The following is a 22736-nucleotide window of genomic DNA, read 5'->3' as shown; positions in this document are numbered from 1 at the left end:
TGCAGCCATGAAATTAAAAGACATTTATTCCTTGGAAGAAAAGCTATGACAAACCTAGACAGCATATTAAAAAGCAGAGACATTACTTTGCCAACAAAGGTCTGTCTAGTCAAAGCTATGGTTTTCCCAGTAGTCATGTGTGGATATGAGAGCTGGACTATAAAGAAAGCTGAGCACCAAAGAATTGATGCTTTTGAACTGTAATGTTGGAGAAGACTCTTGAGAGGCCCTTGGACTGCAAGGAGATCCAACCAGTCCATCCTAAAGGAAATCAGTCCTGAATATTCATTGGAAGGACTGATGCTGAAGCTGAAGCTCCAATACTTTGGCCACCTGATGCGAAGAACTGACTCATTTGAAAAGACCCTGATGCTGGGAAAGATTGAATGTGGGAGGATAATGCGATGACAGAGGATGAGGTGGTTGGATGGCATCACCAACTCGATGGACAGTTTGAGTTTGAGTAAGCTCTGGGATTTGTTGTTGGACAGGGAAGCCTGCTGTGCTGCAGCTCATGAGGTTGCCAAGAGTCGGACATGACTGAGCAGCTGAACTGAACTGAACTGAGTCATTGTACAGCTTGCTGCTGCAACGAATAGCCCCACAAATTTTACTAGCTTACCACAGTAGAAGTATGTTGCCAATTGGTAGGATGTTTTTCCATGTGGTATTTCAGGGATCACCATTTTACTATCTGGTGTACCAGATAGTACCAAGTAACCACTGTACCAAGGTCTCCTCAATAGTTGAAAAAAGAACTCTTTGGGACATGTTACTTATATTCATATTCCACTGAGAGAACTAATCACAGTGTCCCAGGAAGATGAGAGAGGAGTGAAGAAACAGCTCCTGTTCAGCAGCTGCTTTCCACCCCTCACTTTGTAGTCTTTAGTGTGAAGAGCTTTTTGACCTCTACAGAGCTTTTTGACCTCTCTTCACTACAGCTACAACATATACAATAGTTCACAGACTCAAATGCAAATAGGAACATGAATGACTGAATTGGTTTGGAGAGAATACACAGAGAGTATAGGAAACCGTAGGAAATTTGAAAGAATATTCTTTGACTAAAGAGGGAAGATGAGTCCCAGGTAGAAAAGCATGCACATTATTGGCAGAGATTTACAAGAGAGAAAAAAAAAAATGTGTTTTTAAAATGTGAAACCTCATGGTTTTAAATGTCAGAAACTAGGTAAAAACTGACTAAATAACATCATGTAAGCTGCATGAAACATATCTGTGAACTAGATCTGGCTCAAAGAAAATATGTTTGCAAATGTATATGGTATCTTTCCTCTGACAAATTCACCCTTCAATAAAGAGGTTAAATGGTTACTGTCATGGATACTAAAGGATATGTGTTCCCCAAACATTTTTTATTGTTCAGGAAAAAAATATGAAGAAGCCTTCTTCCTGTATGTTTATGTGACTATTAGATACATATGATACATCATATCTACTGTTAACACCTCAGAGCACAAGATGCTACGAGAGTGAAGTTCATCAGTACTGATGTGATATAAATCCACACTTCAAATAGTCTTTATCATAATATCATTTTTAAAGAGCTTCATGACAGATATGATTAGGTAATTATTGTTCTACCTCTTAATGTGACTGATGAAGAGGACACTGAAATTGGAGACATGTCCTTTTCTCCATTTTATCTTTACTTATGCTTATCTTCAATGCAAGTTTTGCCATAAGAATATTTCTTAATTTTATTAATATAAGTCAACAAAGCCCTTTATGTCCTCAATTTTAGACTAAAAAAAAAAAATCTACTAACAGAAGTTCTTAAATTTTCCTTCTGCCCTGATTGTTCTGTACACTCCTTATTATATACACTCCATGGTGCCTAAGATTGTTCTCTCTCCTTTACTAGAAAACATCTGGAAGATAACAGTTCACATCTGTACACAGTTCTGTATAGGTCCATATGGTACCTATTAAGTATTATCTCACCTTGAAAGATCACACTTTAGTTTTGTTTATGGCTTTTCAATAAGCTTTAGCTTTCTTAAAAAATAGAGATATACTACTAGTATTTGAAAGACTGAAGGAAATTTTATTAGTTAATCATATTACCAAGAGTATCTTCTTGATAATTACAACAGTAAAATACTTTCTATAAAATGAGATTTCAGTTGGGCTGAAACAAAGTGAAAGAAAGGAAATAAAGATTGAAGCTTTGTTTTCAAGCAATTTAAGTTTAAATGTGTAAAAAGATGCAAAGAATAATTCTTCTTTTGGTTCCAGGAAAGTTATGATTGTGACTCCTCATGCATAAAAATGAGCGTATGCCTGAAGTATGTTGTGACACTAAATAACTACTTATATATAAAGTTTGCAATTGGTCGGCAGTCAATCCAATTAGGCAAAAATAGACCTTTCTTTTCTGTACTACAAAAAAGGAGAGATATTTTGTGTTATTGACCTTATGGGAAGGTGAATGAAAAATACAAATTATGGAATTGCTTAGAAATTCTTTATATTGGGCCTTCTACAATTTGCTTCTTACCTACTAGTGATTTTCTTTGATTTCAGAAATTACTTGATGTTTCCAAGATGACCACAGATTACAATCAGAATTTTCTGGCTTATTAAATTTGGGGACTTAATTTCACATATGCCTTAGGAAAAGAAGCCCATCAAGTAAATTATGAGCCAAAGTCTTAATATACAAAGCAGTCTTGAGAAAGAAGAATGGAGCTGGAGAAAGCAACCTTCCTGACTTCAGATTATACTATAAAGCTACAGTCATCAAGACAGTATGGTTCTGGCACAAAATCGTAAATATAGACCAATGGAACATGATAGAAAGCCTAGAAGTAAACCCGTGCACCTATGGGTACCTTATTTTTGACAAAGGAGGCAAGAATATACAATGGGACAAAGAGCCTCTTCAATAAATGATGCTGGGAAAACTGGACAGCTACATGTAAAAGAATGAATTTAGAACACTTCCTAACACCAAAAACAAAGATAAACTCAAAATGGATTAAAGACCTAAATTTAAGACCAGAAACTATAAAAATCTTATGGGAAAACATAGGCAGAACACTCAATGACAGAAGTCAAAGCAAGATCCTCTATGACCCACCTCCTAGAGTAATGGAAATAAAAACAAAAGCAAACAAGTGGAACCTGATTAAACTTAAAAGCTTTGCATAGCAAAGGAAACTATAAGCAAGGTGAAAAGAATGGGAGAAAATAATAACAAATGAAACAACTGACAAAGGATTAATTTCCAAAATATACAAGCAGCTCATACAATTCAGTACCAGAAAAACAAACAACCAAATCAAAAAGTGGGAAAAAGACCTAAGCAGACATTTCTCCAAAAAAGACATACAGATGGCTAACAAACACATGAAAAGATACTCAATGTTGCTCATTATTCAGTTCAGTTCAGTCGCTCAGTCGTGTCTGACTCTGTGCGACCCCATGAATCACAGCACGCCAGGCCTCCCTGTCCATCACCAACCCCCGGAGTTCACTCAGACTCACGCCCATCGAGTCAGTGATGCCATCCAGCCATCTCATCTTCTGTCGTCCCCTTCTCCTCCTGCCCCCAATCCCTCCCAGCATCAGAGTCTTTTCCAATGAGTCAACTCTTCGCATGAGGTGGCCAAAGTACTGGAGTTTCAGCTTTAGCATCAGTCCTTCCAAAGAAATCCCAGGGCTGATCTCCTTCAGAATGGACTGGTTGGATCTCCCTGCAGGCCAAGGGACTCTCAAGAGTCTTCTCCAACACCACAGTTCAAAAGCATCAATTCTTCGGCGCTCAGCCTTCTTCACAGTCCAACTCTCACATCCATACATGACCACAGGAAAAACCATAGCCTTGACTAGATGGAGCTCTGTTGGCAAAGTAATGTCTCTGCTTTTGAATATGCTATCTAGGTTGGTCATAACTTTCCTTCCAAGGAGTAAGCGTCTTTTAATTTCATGGCTGCAGTCACCATCTGCAGTGATTTTGGAGCCCTAAACAATAAAGTCTGACACTGTTTCCATTGTTTCCCCATCTATTTCCCATGAAGTAATGGGACCAGATGCCATGATCTTTGTTTTCTGAATGTTGAGTTTTAAGCCAACTTTTTCACTCTCCACTTTCACTTTCATCAAGAGGCTTTTGAATTCCTCTTCACTTTCTGCCATTAGGGTGGTGTCATTTGCATATCTGAGGTTATTGATATTTCTCCAGCAGTCTTGATTCCAGCTTGTGTTTCTTCCAGTCCAGCGTTTCTCATGATATACTCTGCATATAAGTCAAATAAGCAGGGTGACAATATACAGGCTTGACGAACTCCTTTTTCTATTTGGAATCAGTCTGTTGTTCCATGTCCAGTTCTAACTGTTGCTTTCCTGACCTGCATACAGATTTCTCAAGAGGCAGATCAGGTGGTCTGGTATTCCCATCTCTTTCAGAATTTTCCACAGTTTATTGTGATCCACACAGTCAAAGGCTTCGGCATAGTCAATAAAGCAGAAATAGATGTTTTTCTGGAACTCTATTGCTTTTTCCATTGTCCAGCAGATGTTGGAGATTTGATCTCTGGTTCCTCTGCCTTTTCTAAAACCAGCTTGAACATCAGGAAGTTCACGGTTCACATATTGCTGAAGCCTGGCTTGGAGAATTTTGAGCATTCACTTTACTAGCATGTGAGATGAGTGCAACTGTGTGGTAGTTTGAGTATTCTTTGGCATTGCCTTTCTTTGGGATTAGAATGAAAACTGACCTTTTCCAGTCCTGTGGCCACTGCTGAGTTTTCAAAATTTGCTGGCATATTGAGTGCAGCACTTTCACAGCATCATCTTTCAGGATTTGAAATAGCTCCACTGGAATTCCATCACCTCCACTAGCTTTGTTCGTAGTGATGCTTTCTAAGGCACACTTGACTTCACATTCCAGGATGTCTGGCTCTAGGTCAGTGATCACACCATCGTGATTATCTGGGTCATGAAGATCTTTTTTGTACAGCTCTTCTGTGTATTCTTGCCACCTCTTCTTACTATCTTCAGCTTCTGTTAGGTCGATGCCATTTCTGTCCTTTATCAAACCCATCTTTGCATGAAATGTTCCCTTGGTATCTCTAATTTTCTTGAAGAGATCTAGAGCAATGTAAATCAAAACTACAATGAGATATCACCTCACACTGGTCAGAATGGCCCTCATCAAAAAGTCTACAAACAATAAATGCTGGAGAGGGTGTGGAGAAAGGGAATATTCTTGCACTGTTGGTGGGAAGGTAAATTAATATAGCCACTATGGAAGATGGTATGGAGATTCCTTAAAAAACTAGGAATAAATCCACTGTATGACCCAGCAATCCCACTCCTAGGCATATACCCTGAGGAAATCAAAATTGAAAGAGACACATATATCCCATTTTTCATTGCAGCACTATTTATGGTAGCTAGAACATGGAAGCCACCTAGATGTCCACTGACAGAGGAATGGATAAAGAAGTGTGGTACATATACACAATGGAATACTACTCATCTGTAAAAAGGAACACCTTTGAGTCAGTTCTAATGAGGTAGATGAACCTAGAACCTATTATACAGAGTGAAGTGAATCAGAAAGAGAAAGATAAATATCATATTCTAACACATATATACAGAATCTAGAAAAATGGTACTTAAGAATCTATTTACAGGGCAGCAATGGAGAAGCAGACATAGAGAATAGGCTTGTTGACATGGGGAGAGGGGAGGAGAGGGTGAGATATATGGAAAAAGCAACATGGAAACTTGCATTACCATATGTAAAATAGATAGCCAGCAGGAATTTGCTGTATGGCTCAGGAAACTCAAACAGGGGCTCTGAATCAACCTAGAGGGGTGGGATGGGGAGGGAGATGGGAGGGAAGTTCAAAAGGGAGAGAATATATGTATACCTATCGCTGATTGATGTTGAGGTTTGACAGAAAACAATGAAAATATGTAAAGAAATTATCCCTCAATAAAAAAGTTAATGAATTTTTTAAAAAGCCAAACTCTTCAACAGTATGAGAAGATATTTATGAATCTCTTGTTTTTACTTTAAATATTTATGCATTTGAGTATTATTACATTTATGATGAAGAAAAATATATGAATGATCAGTATACAGGAACTAATATCTAATCTATCTATCTAAATAATCTGTTTACTTACTTATCTATCTAGTGTTTCCTTATGACAGATACTTCTCTGAACACTTTACATTTGTTCTTTTAATCCTGTATGATCAGAGCAAGCTACTTAATGATTCTGTGAGTACAGTAAGAGAAATATCAATTGTATCTGTCCCATAATGTAGTTGGCAGCATTAGGTAAATACATACATTACATTTAGAACAGTGTCTGAAACTCCATAAGTGTTGAATAAGTGTCTGATGTTATTCAGTAGAATGTGAGCTATATGGAAGCAGATATTTTTTAACTTTTTTTTTCCACTTCTCTATCTTCCATATTCAGTATTAACAGCTCATAATAAACATGCACTCAATGAATACTTAGTGGATAAATTTTCTTATGAATTAGAAGTAGTGTTGTCTCCAATTTGCAGGTAAGACAATTGAGACACAGAAAAATAAGTAACATGGAAAAGAACACATGGATATTACATAATTAAGTTAGCTAATTTCCTGTCTTTATTTTTAAAATTATGAAAGTATGATAACACATTTATAGTAGACCTAAAAAATATAGAAGAAAGTTATGTAAGCTCCACTATATATTACAATTACTTTTTAAGTAGATAAATTAAGATTCTTAGCTGGAGTTTCAATATCAAACACTCAAAAATTAATAGAATGAATATACAGAAAAGTAGAAGGACACAGTAGACCTGAAAAACACCATGAACCAATTCAACATAATTAAGATTTATACAATTTCCACACAACAGTAGAATATAAACTCTATTCAAAACAGACTCTGTATGATGTCAATACCTTTAGACCATGAAATTTTTGCACCATCATTCATGTCCCTGGATATGTTCCAGTGTACTTAGATTATAATCTATGGAAACTTGAATAAAGCTAGTTTTTAACACACTCAATTTGACTCTAAGGAATTTCATACTAACCCCCTTTTTCTTTACTATAAATCTTTAGATCTAAAAAAGATAAGATATAGAAAGAGAACTAGTCCTTGCTGTGGTTGTTCAGTCTCTCAGTCATGATCAACACTTTGTGACCCCATGAACTGCAGGATATTAGACTTTCCTGTCCTTCACCATCTCCTGGAGCTTGCTCAAACTCGTGTCCATTGAGTCAGTGTTGTCATCCAACCATCTCATCCTTTGTTGTTCCCTTCTCCTCCTGCCTTTAATCTTTCCCAGCATCAGTGTCGTTTCTAATGAGTAGGTTCTTTGCATCATATGGCCAAAGTATTGGAGCTTCAGCTTCAGCATCAGTCCTTCCAATGAATACCCAGGATTGATTTCCTTTAGGATTGACTGGCTTGATCTTCTTGCAGTCCAAGGAACTTTCAAGAGTTTTCTCCAACACCACAGTTCAAAAGCATCAATTCTTCGACGCTCAGCCTTCTTTATGGTTGAACTCTCACATCCATACACAACAACTGGAAAAAACCATAGCTGTGACTATGTGGACCTTCATCAGAAAAGTAATGTGTGCTTTTTAAAATACTGTCTAGGTTTGTCATAGCTTTTCTTCCAAGGAACAAACATCTTTTAATTTCGTGGCTGCAGTCACCATCTACAGTGATTCTGGAGCCCAAGAAAATAACATCTGACACTTTTTCCATTGTTTCACCATCCATTTGCCATGAACTGATGGGACCAGATGCCATGATCTTCATTTTGTGAATGCTGAGTTTTAAGTCAGCTTTTTCACTCTCCTCTTTCACCTTCATCAAGATGCTCTTTAGTTCCTCTTTCTTTTTGCCATAAGAGTGGAACCATTTGCATATATGAGGTTATTGATATTTCTCCTGGTAATCTTGATTCCAGCTTGTGCTTCATCCAGCCCAGCATTTCACATGATATACTGTGCTTATAGGTTAAATAAGCAGGGTAAAAATATACAGCCTTGAAGTTCTCCTTTCCCAATTTGGAACCAGTCTTGTTGTTCCATGTCCAATTCTAACTGTTGCTTCTTGACCTGCATACAGGTTTCTCAGGAGACAGTTAAGTGATCTGGTATTCCTTCTTTAAGAATTTTTCACAGCTTGTTGTGATCCACACAATCAAAGCCTTTAGCATAGTCAATGAAACAGAAGTAGATTTTTTCCTGGATCTCTTGCTTTTTCTATGATCCATCAGATGTTGGCAATTTGGTCTCGGACTCCTATCCTTTTTATAAATCCAGATTGTACATCTGGAAGTTCTCAGTTCATGTACTGTTGAAGCCTAGCTTGGAGAATTTTGAGCATTACTTCACTAGTGCGTGAAATGAGTGCAACTGGGCAGCAGTTTGAACATTCTTTGTCATTGTCTTTCTTTGGGATTGGAATGAAAAATGACCTTTTCCAGTCCTGTGGTCACTGCTTTGTTTTCCAGATTTGCTGGCATATTGAGTGCAGCACTTTCACAGCATCTTCTTTTAGGATTTGAAATGGCTTAGCTGGTATTCCATCACCTCTACTAGCTTTGTCCGTAGTGATGCTTCCTAAGGCCCACTTGACTTTGCACTCCAAGATGTCTGGCTCTAGGTGAGTGATCACACCATCGTGGTTATCGGAGTCATCAAGAACTTTTTTATATAGTTACTCCATGTATTCTTGCCACCTCTTCTTAATATTGTCTGCTTCTGTTAGGTCCATACTGTTTTTGTCCTTTATTGTGCCCATTTTTGCATGAAATGTTCCCTTGGCATCTCTAACTTTCTTGAAGAGACTTGTAGTCTTTCCCATTCTATTGTTTTCTTCTATTTCTTTCCATTGATCACTGAGAAAGGCTTTCTTATCTCTCCTTGCTATTCTTTGAAACTCCGCATTCAGATGGGTATATCTTTCCTTTTCTCTGTTTTTCACTTCTCTTCTTTTCTCAGATTTTTGTAAGGCCTCTTCAGACAACCATTTTACCTTTTTGCATTTCTTTTTGTTGGGAAATGTGTTGATCGCTGCCTCCTGTACAATGTCACAAACCTCTGTCCATAGTTCTTCAGGCACTGTATCAGATCTAATCCCTTGAATCTCTTTGTCACTTCAACTATATAATCGTAATGGATTTGATTTAGGTCATCCCTGAATTTCCCTTGGACTGCAAGGAGATCCAACCAGTCCATTCTAAAGGAGATCAGTCCTGGGTGTTCTTTGGAAGGAATGATGGCTAAAGCTGAAACTCCAGTACTTTGGCCACCTCATGCAAAGAGTTGACTCATTGGAAAAGACTCTGATGCTGGGAGGGATTAGGGGCAGGAGGAAAAGGGGATGACAGAGGATGAGATGGCTGGATGGCATCACCAACTCAATGGATGTGAGTCTGAGTGAACTTCGGGAGTTGGTGATGGACAGGGAGGCCTAGCGTGCTGCAGTTCATGGAGTCGCAGAGTCAGACATGACTGAGCAACTGAACTGACTGACTGACAGACTGAATTTCCCAGTGGTTTTCCCTATTTTCTTCAATTTAATTGTGATTTTGGCAATAAGGAATTCATGATCTGAGCCAGAGTTGTCTCCTTATTTTGTTTTTGCTGACTGTATAGAGCTTCTCCATCTTCGGCTGCAAAGAATATAGTCAATCCAACTTTGGTATTGGCTGACTGGTTATTTCCATGTGTAGAGTTGAGTCCTTGAAACCTATGGAGCTATCATAAACTTACAGCTTCCAGAGACAGCTTTCTTGAGCTAAGTATAGAAAAAAAAATAAATAAATAGAATACTAAATGATTTAATTTCAGCCGTCCACTCATACCCAAAAGGATTTATTCTGAGAGAAGTCATTTAAATCTATTTCCTCAGAGACTTTAGAAGATTCTCAATAACTGTTTCCTTTACAAGTTGTGAAGCTGTTATCAAATGAAGTCATGTTGAAATCTCTTTGTACATAAAAATCAGACATCAAAGTAATATGATGTTCATTACTTCTTCATGAAAGAAGCTGTTTCTCCAAGTTTTTCTTGGTCAGCACCCTGCAACCCACATTGAAATTCATTCATTCAACCCAAAATCATCACCTTGACTCCACTGTTTGGAGTATTGCATGTATACTGGAAGCACAGCCAATAATATTAAAAAGGTCTAGATTTTTATTTACTGAAAATAACTTATTTGTGAAAAAATGCATTACCAAAGGAGTAATAATACTATTTAAATGGATGGTAAAAAGCCTAACAGAAAGACAGGAAGCAGGAAGATAAGATATCAAATTGAGTTTTAGAAAAATAGAGAGCCTGAATTATTTTAAAAAATTATATTGATGCATTTATTCTGTTCATTCAGAAAGTTCCTTTTGCATTGCTTTTAGCTATGACTCTTAGAAATGGAATTAGTCAACCTAATACTGAACAGTCTCTGAATTCAGTTGTTTTCTTGCTGCCATTTACAATGTACTAAGGAATTTTAGATGAAGCAATTTCAATGTGACTTTTGCTTGAAGAAATTGCCCTCTAATTTTTAAGATTTAGTCTTTTTAAATTATTTTTTTCCCCATTTTGCTGTTGTCTCCCACTTTGAACAGAGAGATTAGGAAGTTCCTATGTCACGTATGACTTCTTTCATCATTCCTGCAAGGACAAGGAATGGAAGGAAGTGAGCTTCCCTCTAAGATTATAAACAAAAGTGTACCACAAGGGAAGATCAGGGTATTAGGTGTATGGGATTGAATATTTACTCTTCAGTCAAAAAAATTACAAATGTCCAGTACATACGCGTAAGCAATGACAGAAGTTGATTGAACAGATCAAAACATACTACATATTATGGTAAAAGGAACACTTGGATTTTGAGAAAATACAGTTCAGTTCAGTTCAGTTGCTCAGTCAAGTTTGACTCTTTGCGACTCCGTGGACTGCAGTACGCCAGGCTTCCCTGTTCATCACCAACTCCCGGAGCTTGCTAAAACTCATGTCCATCAAGTCAGTGATGCCATCCAACCATCTCATCCTCTGTCATCCCCTTCACCTCCCGTCTTCAATTTTCCCAGCATCAGGATATTTTCCAATGAGTTAGTTCTCTGCATTGAGAAAACTGGTTGGAGTCAAATCTTAGGTTCCCCATATCCTATATATGAGAATTTACATGAGCAACTTAATCTCCTGGAGCCTCTCAACATAAAGATTGTTCTGAGGATTAACAATAATCCACCTAGCAAACAACAGAAACTAAAAAAAAATGACAGCAATCTGTAGAGATGGCAGGAAACTTTCTGCCATCATCTATCATCAGGGCCATATCTACATGCCCTGACTTAGTCCCTCTAGATTAATACCCTAAGGACATTTCGTATTTTCTAGTCACAAAACCTGGCATGCTTTCCAAAATTACCTGAAAATACAATAACTGGCCTTTATTTAGCCAATTTTCTTCTCTCAATCAATTCTAAGAAATGCATGATTATATTTATCTCTTTAATGTTTAGTATAATCTCTTATGATCATTCCAATCTTCCCTTTGCTATTGAGAATCTATATGAGTCCCCAGCTGAGGTAAGGGAAAATTGGTTACATTATTAATTCTTATCACCTTCACATTGTAAACCTTTATTTATTTATTTTTATCTTGGTCAGTACATGGTTAGATTCTTATGAGGAAGAATGTTTTTATTAAATAAATAAATAACACTGGAGAAATTGCTTTAGAAATATTTTAAAAACTGATTTCTTTAGGTGGACAACATTGCAGTTATAGGTGACTTACGTATCAAATGAAAAGGAAGTGCTTATAAAACAACTGTGGGTTTCAAAGAAAAGTTAATTCTAATGAGCTTGCCCACCCTTAGATTAGCTTGTTCTCTAGCTTATGAATGTATCCACATGCCTTTTCCTTAATAGTTACTGGCCATCTCACACTTTTAGCTGAACAGATGGTCCTCCCCAAGAACTGGGATCCCCAGCTCTGCTTCCTATTTGCCTCACTCCAGAAAGCAGTGACTAGTGCTTAATGAAAAATCAGTTCTTACTGTAGTTAGTACCTAAATCAGCCAATAAGCTAATACTATAAAATTTAAAAGTATGTATTGAGGGGCTGTATGGAATTTAACAACAAGAACAAAAAAAAAATCCATTTATCCAGTGGATTATTATCTCAATTATGGGTAATTAGCAAAGAAATATACTTACATAAATTCATGTTATCATTAATGAAAGGTGATAATTACAGTTTACACGAGTGTCAGTATAATCTTTATAATCCTTATGATCTCTTAAATAGAAGTCAATTATCTCCAGTTTGTATAAACATAAGGTAGGTTAATAAAAGCAATTTTTTTTACTTATAACATTAAAGGTAACATTTGTTTTACAACCACTTAGCAGATTAAACCAGGCAGCAAATCTTTCATTTGGAGAACTGTTTTGTGTGCTAATATGCTAATTTGTGCTACATGTAAATATCACTCAATTTAGAAAGCAAGCAAGAAACTCTACACTGATTAGTTCATAGTGGAGCCATATTATCTTGTTTGTAAAATGTTTGGTTAAATATAAATGTGATATTACACATTACTCAGATATTTTGCCTTTAAGGGGCTGTATTTAGGCAAATCCTAACATTAGTTCTACTTTTTGTATAATAAAAATAGATTAGTGGATAAAAGGGAAAAATAACTAGAAAAAATTATAAACTAATTGCTGAAACCTCATAATACTTGGGGATTCCCTGGTGGTCCAGTGGTAAAGAACTCTCCTGCCAATGCAGCAGACCTGGGTCCAATCCCTGGGTCAGGAAGATCTCCTTAAGAAGGAAATGGCAGCCCACTCCAGTATTCATGGCTGGAAAATCCCATCATCAGGGAAGCCAGGCGGGCTACAATCCATGGGGTCACAAAAGACTTGGACATGACTTAGCAACTGAACAACAACATAATACTTGTTTCCACTTTCTTATTTTCGAAGAACATTTTCTAACAATCTGACTCCTTATTAGATCTTAAGTTTCAAGAGCCTAAAGACCAAGTCTCTTATCTTTTATATATGATATTCTTGGAACTTTGCACAGAACCTAGGGCATAGAAGATGATCTTTTCTAACTCTTAAAAAGATATTACCCTCGCTAATAGGATGGAGCCTGCATGACTTCATCTAATTCTAATTACCTCCTAAAGTCCCTGCCTCCTGAAACCATCACATTGGGGATGGATGGTAGGGTTTCAACATATGAATTTGGGGAAGACAGAAACATTCATCACATGACAATCTGGCAAGTCATGTAGCAAGGACTAGTTTAAGTTTTCAAAACAAAGTAAGGAAAGAAAATTCCAATTTTTACAGGATAAAAACTACATATATGGTTAGAAAAGTTAAGTTATACATCATTAGAGATAAGGGGCAATAAATGCAATTCAAATGGACACTAAATTTGGTTTTACATGTTCCAACAGTGAAGGCAAAAGAGAAGTCTGTTAGGACTTTCTAGAAACAAAATGCATACATATTCATCTCCAGACTTTTTACCATTTAACTCAAACAGAGATCTTCAAAATAAGAAACTTATTATGAGTGGCATAATGGAAACAATTTAAAACTATCATTTTAAAAAGAGAGAAGATGGATTTTAATTACAAATTTAAAACTTTGGTCTCCTGTGTAAGTTTCTCAAGGTTTCCCAGATGAAAAGTCTGCCCTATGTTCAATCATTATAAATGTTCAGTTCAGTTCAGTTCAGTTCAGTCGCTCAGTCATGTCTGACTCTTTGCAACCCCATGGACCAGAACATGCCAGGCCTACTTGTCCATCACCAACTCCCGGACTTTACCCAAACTCATGCCCATTGAGTCGGTGATGCTATCCAGCCATCTCATCCTCTGTCGTCCCCTTCTCCTCCCACCCTCAATCTTTCCCAGCATCAGGGTCTTTTCAAATAAGTCAGCTCTTCATATCAGGTGGCCAAAGTATTGGAGTTTCAGCTTCAACATCAGTCCTTCCAGTGAATACTCAGGACTGATCTCCTTTAGGATGGACTGGTTGGATTTCCTTGCAGTCCAAGGGACTCTCAAGAGTCTTCTCCAACACCACAGTTCAAAAGCATCAATTCTTCGGTGCTCAGTTTTCTTTATAGTCCAACTCTCACATCCATTCATGACCACTGGAAAAACCATAGCCTTGACTAGACTGACCTTTGTTGGCAAAGTAATGTCTCTGCTTTTTAATATGCTGTCTAGGTTGGTCATAACTTTCCTTCCAAAGAGTAAGCATCTTTTAATTTCATGGCTGCAGTCACCATCTGCAGTGATTTTGGAGCCCAAAAACATAAAGTGTCCACTGTCTCCACTGTTTATCCATCTATTTGCCATGAAGTGATGGGACCAGATGCCATGATCTTCATTTTCTGAATGTTGAGCTTGAAGCCAACTTTTTCACTCTCCTCTTTTATTTTCATCAAGAGGCTCTTTAGTTCTTCTTCACTTTCTGCCATAAGGGTGGCATCTGCATATGCCATAAGGTCATCTGCATATGCATATCTGAGGTTATTGATATTTTTCCCAGCAAGGTTTCCCAAATGCAAAGTCTACCCTATATTCAATCATTGTAAATGCTACTAAGGTAAAACTTGGGAGATAAATCTGTTGCTTAAAATTTAAGGTCCCTGAAGTAGTATTTACTTGCACAAAAGAATAAAATGAAGTGTACATTGTTTTCCATCACTTAAATGGCATTATACCATTTTACCCTTGAGGGCTCAGAGAGACTACAAGTTTTAAAAGCAAATTTTTTTCAGAGTTCCTTTCTTGGAATGTGGAAGCTTGATCTGGGGTAAAGAAATCAATTTTCATTATCTTCTGGAAGAAAAATGCTCAATCTTTTCACTATAAATTGTTCCTTAGAAGCAAGAAAAACAGATCCCAATTCTACCATGTGTCTCAGCATGTGAGCCCATCTAATGAACTTAAGCATGTTGAGAAAAACTGATGATTCAGTATTTTATGGGCCAGATGCATACAGTAGAAATCATCTGGAAGATATATAACGGGCAACTTCAAGGCATTTCAGTAGGTTCAATATTGTACATCTGACAGTACTTGCAAACCCTGATGAAGTTGATGTAAGGAAGAAATACCAGTTTGATGTCTGCTCTGTTTGTAAATGTCATAGCTTTAGAGGGTTCTTCAATTATCTAGCTTAATCTCTTCATTTTACAGGAAAGAGCACTAAAGCTTAGAAAAGTTAAAGATTTTAGTCTAAGTGTCACAGCTGGTAAACAGAACTAAAATCCCCCCCTAACATCTTAAACCCAGCTTCTCAACATTATCTGCTACTTCTAGGCTATTACTTAAAACTATTAAATGATCTAAATAATGTCTTATAGTATAAAGTTACATGGCTTTCTATATTTTAAAGCATCATCTTGCATTATAAAAATAAGTCAGTGAAATTGAATGGAATCAGGCTGAAACTATATATTTGCATCATTTTGTTGGGAATGTTCTCTTTCCTCACTAATACTCTGACCTTCTTTGACCAGATTTTCTTGTCTCATCAGTGAGAACATGCACCAATTTCACATGACTGAGTTTCATCACTGAAAACTGACACCTTGCTTTAGATTATTTTTTTTCTCTATGTGACTCAAGATATTAACCTATATTCTAGAAAAGCTGAGTTGTCACTGCAGCCTTAATGCCAATATGCACATCCTTACCTCAGGCACAGCAGAACAGAGGAAGCCAGTTCTAACAATGCCAAGAGGAGTTTGTTGTTTTGGAAGGATTTCCTATTGTCATTCATGTATTATTGCAAATACACCTGTGATACTCAGGAAGCTCATGCTTTTTTTTTTAACTGCAATAAGATGCCATCAGAAGCAACAATGAGTTCGAAAATATTTTAGCTAACTTTCAAGCTTCATATGTTTATCAAAATAAGGCTTGAAGAAAGTACTATAAAGTTGTGAAATAATACTTCTTATATCTCCCCCCAAAAGTCCAATTATTCATTAAAATCAGAAAATTTGATTGAATTTAATCTTGTTATTTTTAGCTGCTACTTATAAGCATCTTCTGCACTGCAACCCAGTCATTGAACAACAATGCTTCTGTAACAACAAAAATGCTCACTTGTGTAATCTTCTTTTCCTTTGCCCTAATTCCATAATTATGATAGCTGACATTGTCATTTATTTGACATTTTTATGAAACTAATGATTATTTTTGTTCTTATACTTACTTGTAAAGGTTACTGATAATTGAATCCCTTTGTGTTTATATTTTTTGTAATCTAGATGCTATGTTTTGCACATATCAATCTTTGGAGTTTGACTTTCATTCACTTGTAGTCAGAGTCCTTTTTTTTTAATCATGATATTCTTTCATCAAATAAGGACACAATGTGATTAGAATAAATTGTGATATATTTTTCATTTGACTAGTGTAGAGTTAAGATAATCATTCCAAATTTAAAGGCATTGGTCCATATTTTCACCTAAAGATTATCAAAAATTAATGAGTACCTTTATTCATTTACTAAATAAACAAGTACTGTATTTGTCCCTGACACTAAAAAAATAAATTAGATGGTGGCTGCCAGGGAATGTGGGAGGGAAGAATTGCTGGTTAGTGTTTAATGGGTGCAGAATTTCAGCTGGAGAAGATTAAAAAGTTCTGGAGATGGATGGTGGCAACAGTAGCACAATAATGTGAATACACTTAACGCCATATAACTAAGCAGTTAAAAACGGTTAAAAAGCTAAATTTTATGTCACATATATTTCAGCACAGTAAAAAGAAATAAATTAGAGACATTTCTCAAGGAGTTTACAAACTAGAAGGAGCAACTTAGAAATAAACAGTATCACCAGTTATAATAGACTATGAGAAACTCTATGGTAAAAGCCTCTGTACTGGCTGAACACAAATGAGGTGAATCTGGCTTCCCGGGTGGCACTAGTGGTAAAGAATCCACCTATCAATGAACAAGATGTGGTTTTGAACCCTGAGTAGGGAAGATCTCCTGGAGAAGGAAATGGCAACCCACTCCTGTATTCTAGCCTGGAGAATTCCATGGACAGAGGATCCTGCCAGGCTACAGTCCATGGGGTCACAAAAGAGTCGGACATGACTTAGCGACTTTCACTTTTTCTGGATCAAATAGGAGAGGGGCAGGTGTGAGGAAGGGTGTTCCTGCACAGTATCTGGATGAAGGATTAGAAATGAGCTCGGCATACATGGAATAGAAAAATTACAGGCAGCACTCTAACGGTACAAGTATCCTCATGTAAGACAGTGGGCACGAGAGTCCCTCCTGTTGTCAAAGGCTGGTTATGTCCAGAGCTCTTCTGAAGGCAATCCCTGTTTTCATGGAATTTATTCCAACAGCTCCCCAGTCTCTCTCCTATACCTTCAGCCTTGCCTAATTTACTGAGTAATTAACATTCAAATATGTTTTCACATGTGTGCTCAGTCACAGTCATGTCCGACTCTTTGAGATCCTTTGGATTATAGCCCACCAGGCCCTTCTGTCCATGGGATTCTCCAGTTAAGAAAACTGGAGTGGGTTGCAATTTCCTTCTCCTGGGGATCTTCCCGACTCCAGGATCCAAACAGTTTCTCCTATGTCTCCTACATTACAGGTGGGTTCTTTACCTGCTAAGCCTTTGGGGAAGCCCATGTTCTCACATAACCCATTTTTAAAACACACAAAAAACAAATAAGTTCCCTGACTTATATACTCCCCAAGCAACCCCTCATCTAGTTCTATAATAAAGTGTACGTCCTAAGAGACATGTATGGGGTGAAAGGGGGGAAGCCCCACTTGAGATTCGAGCTAATGAACATTCTTCAATATAGTTTGCAGAAGGTCTGAAGGAGGTTTAGATATTTATCAAGATCAATACATTTGATTTCCTATTTGTCTAATCACATTACATATCCACATCATTGTAAGGTCTCCAAAAATAAAGAGGGTTGAATATTAAACTATGAATTCTAAAAAGGAAGAGGAAAATTAGGTCAGTCCCATGGGGGTTAAAAAAAGAGTAAGAATTAGACTGAAGAAGGGATTCTGAAAAGAGCATGGTTATTACCAATCAGGTTTGTTCTCTGCCCAGGTCTTGTCCTAACGACTCATTCCTGAATTATCAGTAATGGAAATTAGAGCAAAATGGAGTGGGGAGGTGGTGAATGAGCTGTTTGCCACAATCTCTGTAGTAAAAGTGATACCCTCAATTAGCCATTATCAGCATAAGTGGAGATCCTGGCTGTCACCCACAGTAGTGCAACTTGTGCCATTATGAGACTGAGCAGCATTTGGTAGAAGCCTCTTCATGCCAAGGCTCACATCACAAAGACCACTGGTTCAAACACCATTGGCTTAAGCATCATGCATTAGCAACTTTACAGCATGTTGGCAGGCATCAGTACCAGAACAGGTGGCACCTCACAGCTATCAGTACCAGGCTCCTGCTTTGGATACCAAAAGATAGGACATGTCACCCAGTGAGCCAATGGTGAAGAGAAGCAAAGGCCAATGTCATGGTACTGCGAAGTACAGGGGTCTGTGGAGCATACACTGGCCACTCTGTAAGGATTATCAAACATTCGAGTGGAATTTTAGGAAAGATAATTCCTCTACAAATCAGGTGGATGTAAGAAGCAAGAGAATGATTATTTTGTGGTTGATTCTATTACTCTATTTTTAACCATGACTAATGTGATTAAATATGTTATAGATGAAATATATTTGAGGACTAAATATATTTGAGGGCACTTTAAGAGTGTCTCAAAGTTAAAAATAAATATAGCTTGCATAATTAAGTTATGGCTCAAGAAGACTGTGAAGAATGCTTTATAATAATCATCTAAGTTTAAAGACTAATTATGGTTAAATATTAACACTGCTTTAAAATGTAACATATGCCTTATTAAGAATTAAATTTTTTAAAGTCTGGTCTCCTTGTAAGATCAACCGTTATTCATATTATTTTTTAACAAGGTTCACTAAGCCCCTAGGTATTGTAACTATTTTTCATTTATGCTGAGTCTAGAAACAACTGAACATTTGTACAGCAATATGAAACTGCATGAAAAGCCACCCATGCTTTTCTTTATATCAATCACTTTATCTCATATAACATTTTAATATCAGTGCCCTTAAGCATTTTAAATATTCATGTAGACATGTTAAGATGCCTTCAAGTTTTAAGATAAGTAGATTAGTTATGTAACCTAAAAGAATTTTTCCAATTCTACAAAGAAAAACAAATCACAGAACAAATAATATATCTCTCCTTTATAACATTTTCCAGATTTATAGCACAGGACCACCTTTCACTATTCTTATAAGACTAACATAATAATAACATAATGTTCTATGCTTATACACTCCTTTTCTAATAATTTTAAACACATTCATCTTTCTGACAGCCTTGTGTAGGGAAATATCATTACTTCTAATTCACATTGAGGAAACTGAGGCAGACAGCCCATGAGAAATTTACCCAACATCAGAGTTTAGCTAATTTAAATGAAAAAAAGACAGAGAAATAAAGAGATAGGGAGCAAATTAATCAGTGTTCTTTATCATTAAAAGTAGTCATGGGTTGTTTTACCACTGAAAATAGAAGAGACAAATGAGGCTTGTAGAGTAGATAAAAATACACTTTGCATTGAAGCCCACATTTTACCACAGGCTTAGCTAAAAAAGGCTATGCTACAGTAACAACGAAATACTGAAATCTTAGTGGTTTAACACAACAAACTTTATTTTTCTTTTGTTACCAGTGAAATGTAAGATGTTCTTCTCAATGGCTCCCCTTCAAGTTATTACTCAGGAATCTGGGCTCCTACCATAAGATAGTTAAACCATCTGAAACACACAGTGTCTAAGGTCATAGCAGAGGAAGCTCAGGGATATCACATGGGGTATTTTAAGTACAAGTCCTGAAAACTGACTTAAATAAATTCTGACCATATCCCACTGTCCAAAAGTTAATCCATGTTCCCAATCTAAGAATATTGAAAAATATAGTCGGTATGCCCAGAAAGAAGAGTACTAAATAGGATCTAATAAGAATCATAATATTACCTCTGTCACAGGCTAGAACACGTTTTAGAAAGCATAGGTAAAGTTTCAAGAGAATCTATATTTGATTCTACTTCTGAGAATAGTTCTTGATTTTACCTTGGGCAACCTCACAGGACTTCAGTTTGCTTGGCTATAAAATAAGATATGGATCAAACTATGGTGGTATCCTATATGATAATAATAATAATAGCTATTTACTGAGTGTTTGCCACCTGCATACTCTGTGCTACATTCTTTAAATCCTTATCGCATGATTTTCTCCTAAGCCCAACTTCTAACATTGTATCCCAAAGAAAGGCAATGCCAAAGAATACTCAAACTACTGCATAATTGCACTCATCTCACAATGCTAGTAAAGTAATGCTCAAAATTCTCCAAGCCAGGCTTCAGCAATACATGAACCATGAACTTTCTGATGTTCAAGCTGGTTTTAGAAAAGGCAGAGGAACCAAAGATCAAATTGCCAACATCTGCTGTATCATGGAAAAAGCAAGAGAGTTCCAGAAAAACATCTATTTCTGCTTTATTGACTATGCCAAAGCCTTTGACTGTGTGGATCACAATAAACTGTGGAAAATTCTGAAAGAGATGGGAATACCAGACCACCTGATCTGCCTCTTCAGAAATCTGTATGCAGGTCAAGAAGCAACAGTTAGAACTGGACATGGAACAACAGACTGGTTCCAAATAGGAAAAGGAGTATATCAAGGCTGTATATTGTCACCCTGCTTATTTAACTTATATGCAGAGTACATCATGAGAAATGCTGGACTGGAAGAAACACAAGCTGGAATCAAGATTGCTGGGAGAAATATCAATAACCTCAGATATGCAGATGACACCACCCTTATGGCAGAAAGTGAAGAGGAACTCAAAAGCCTCTTGATGAAAGTGAAAGAGGAGAGTGAAAAAGTTGGCTTAAAGCTCAACATTCAGAAAATGAAGATCATGGCATCCGATCCCATCACTTCATGGGAATAGATGGGGAAACAGTGGAAATGGTGTCAGACTTTATTTTTTGGGGTTCCAAAATCACTGCAGATGGTGACTGCAGCCATGAAATTAAAAGACACTTACTCCTTGGAAGGAAAGTTATGACCAACCTAGATAGCATATTCAAAAGCAGAGACATTACTTTGCCAACAAAGGTCCATCTAGTCAAGGCTATGGTTTTTCCTGTGGTCATGTATGGATGTGAGAGTTGGACTGTGAAGAAGGCTGAGCGCTGAAGAATTGATGCTTTTGAACTGTGGTCTTGGAGAAGACTCTTGAGAGTCTCTTGGACTGCAAGGAGATCCAACCAGTCCTTTCTGAAGATCAGCCCTGGGATTTCTTTGGAAGGAATGATGCTAAAGCTGAAACTCCAGTATTTTGTGGCCACCTCATGCGAAGAGTTGACTCATTGGAAAAGACTCTGATGCTGGGAGGGATTGGGGGCAGAAGGAGAAGGGGACAACAGAGGATGAGATGGCTGGATGGCATCACTGCCTTGATGGACATGAGTCTGAGTGAACTCCGGGAGTTGGTGATGGACAGGGAGGCCTGGCGTGCTGCGATTCATGGGGTTGCAAAGAGTCAGACACGACTGAGTGACTGAACTGAACTGAACTGAACTGAAGGATTAAAAATCCTCACATGAGGGAATCCCCTGATGGTCCCATGGTTAGGACTCTGCACTTGGACTGCAGGTGGCATGGGTTCAATCCCTGGTCAGGGAACCAAGATCTTGCAACGTGCACACTGCAGCCACACACACACACAAACACACATACACACACACACACACACACACACACACACACAAATCCTCACAGGAGACTACAGGAAGATATAAAATAGTGTTAAGTAGTGTTTAAAAGTACAAGGAAACAGAAAAGTAGCACTTGCTTTGTCTCAGCAATGATCCAGTAAAGAATAGTGAAGATTGGAACTCAGTAAAAGAAAAAAAAAAAAAGAATAGTAATAGGTTGTTGAAGGTCTCTTGATGATCACAACTTTTTCCTTTTTATTTCTATAAATGATTACTCCCTCCTCCTCCTCTTTCTTCAAAGTGATCTCTGTTGAGCACCTACAGTAAGTAAGTCTTAGATGCTGTCAGCATAGAACCAAGAGAAAATTCAAAATGCTATTCAAGGTTCCTGATTTCCTTATCGTGTATTGGTTATATTAGAGTTCTCCAGAGAAACAGAACCAATAGGATATACATAGACATATAAAGGGAAATTTTCTATCAAAATTCGATTACAGAGACCAAGAATTCCCACAATCTGCCATCTGCAAGCTGGAGAGCCAGGAAAAAAGTGCTATAATTCAGTCAGAGTCTGAAGACTTATGAAACCAGAGGAACCAATGTTAGAATTCCCAGGCCAAATCCCAAGGTCTAAGAGCCAGGGTACTGATGTCTATGGGCAAAAGAAGATGGGTGTTTCAGCTGCACCAAAGTGAGTAAATTCACTGCTCCTCCCTTCTTTTTCTCTATTCAGGACCCCGGGGGATTAGATGATGCCCATCTGCATTGATACGATCTTTATTCAGTCTATGGATTCAAATCCTAATCTCTCCCAGAAACATGCTCACAGACACATCCAGAAATATCGGTTT

This window comes from Bubalus bubalis, chromosome 1, assembly GCF_019923935.1.
Source record: "Bubalus bubalis isolate 160015118507 breed Murrah chromosome 1, NDDB_SH_1, whole genome shotgun sequence".
Taxonomy (NCBI): domain Eukaryota; kingdom Metazoa; phylum Chordata; class Mammalia; order Artiodactyla; family Bovidae; genus Bubalus; species Bubalus bubalis.
Note: the sequence above shows the minus strand (reverse complement) of the source record.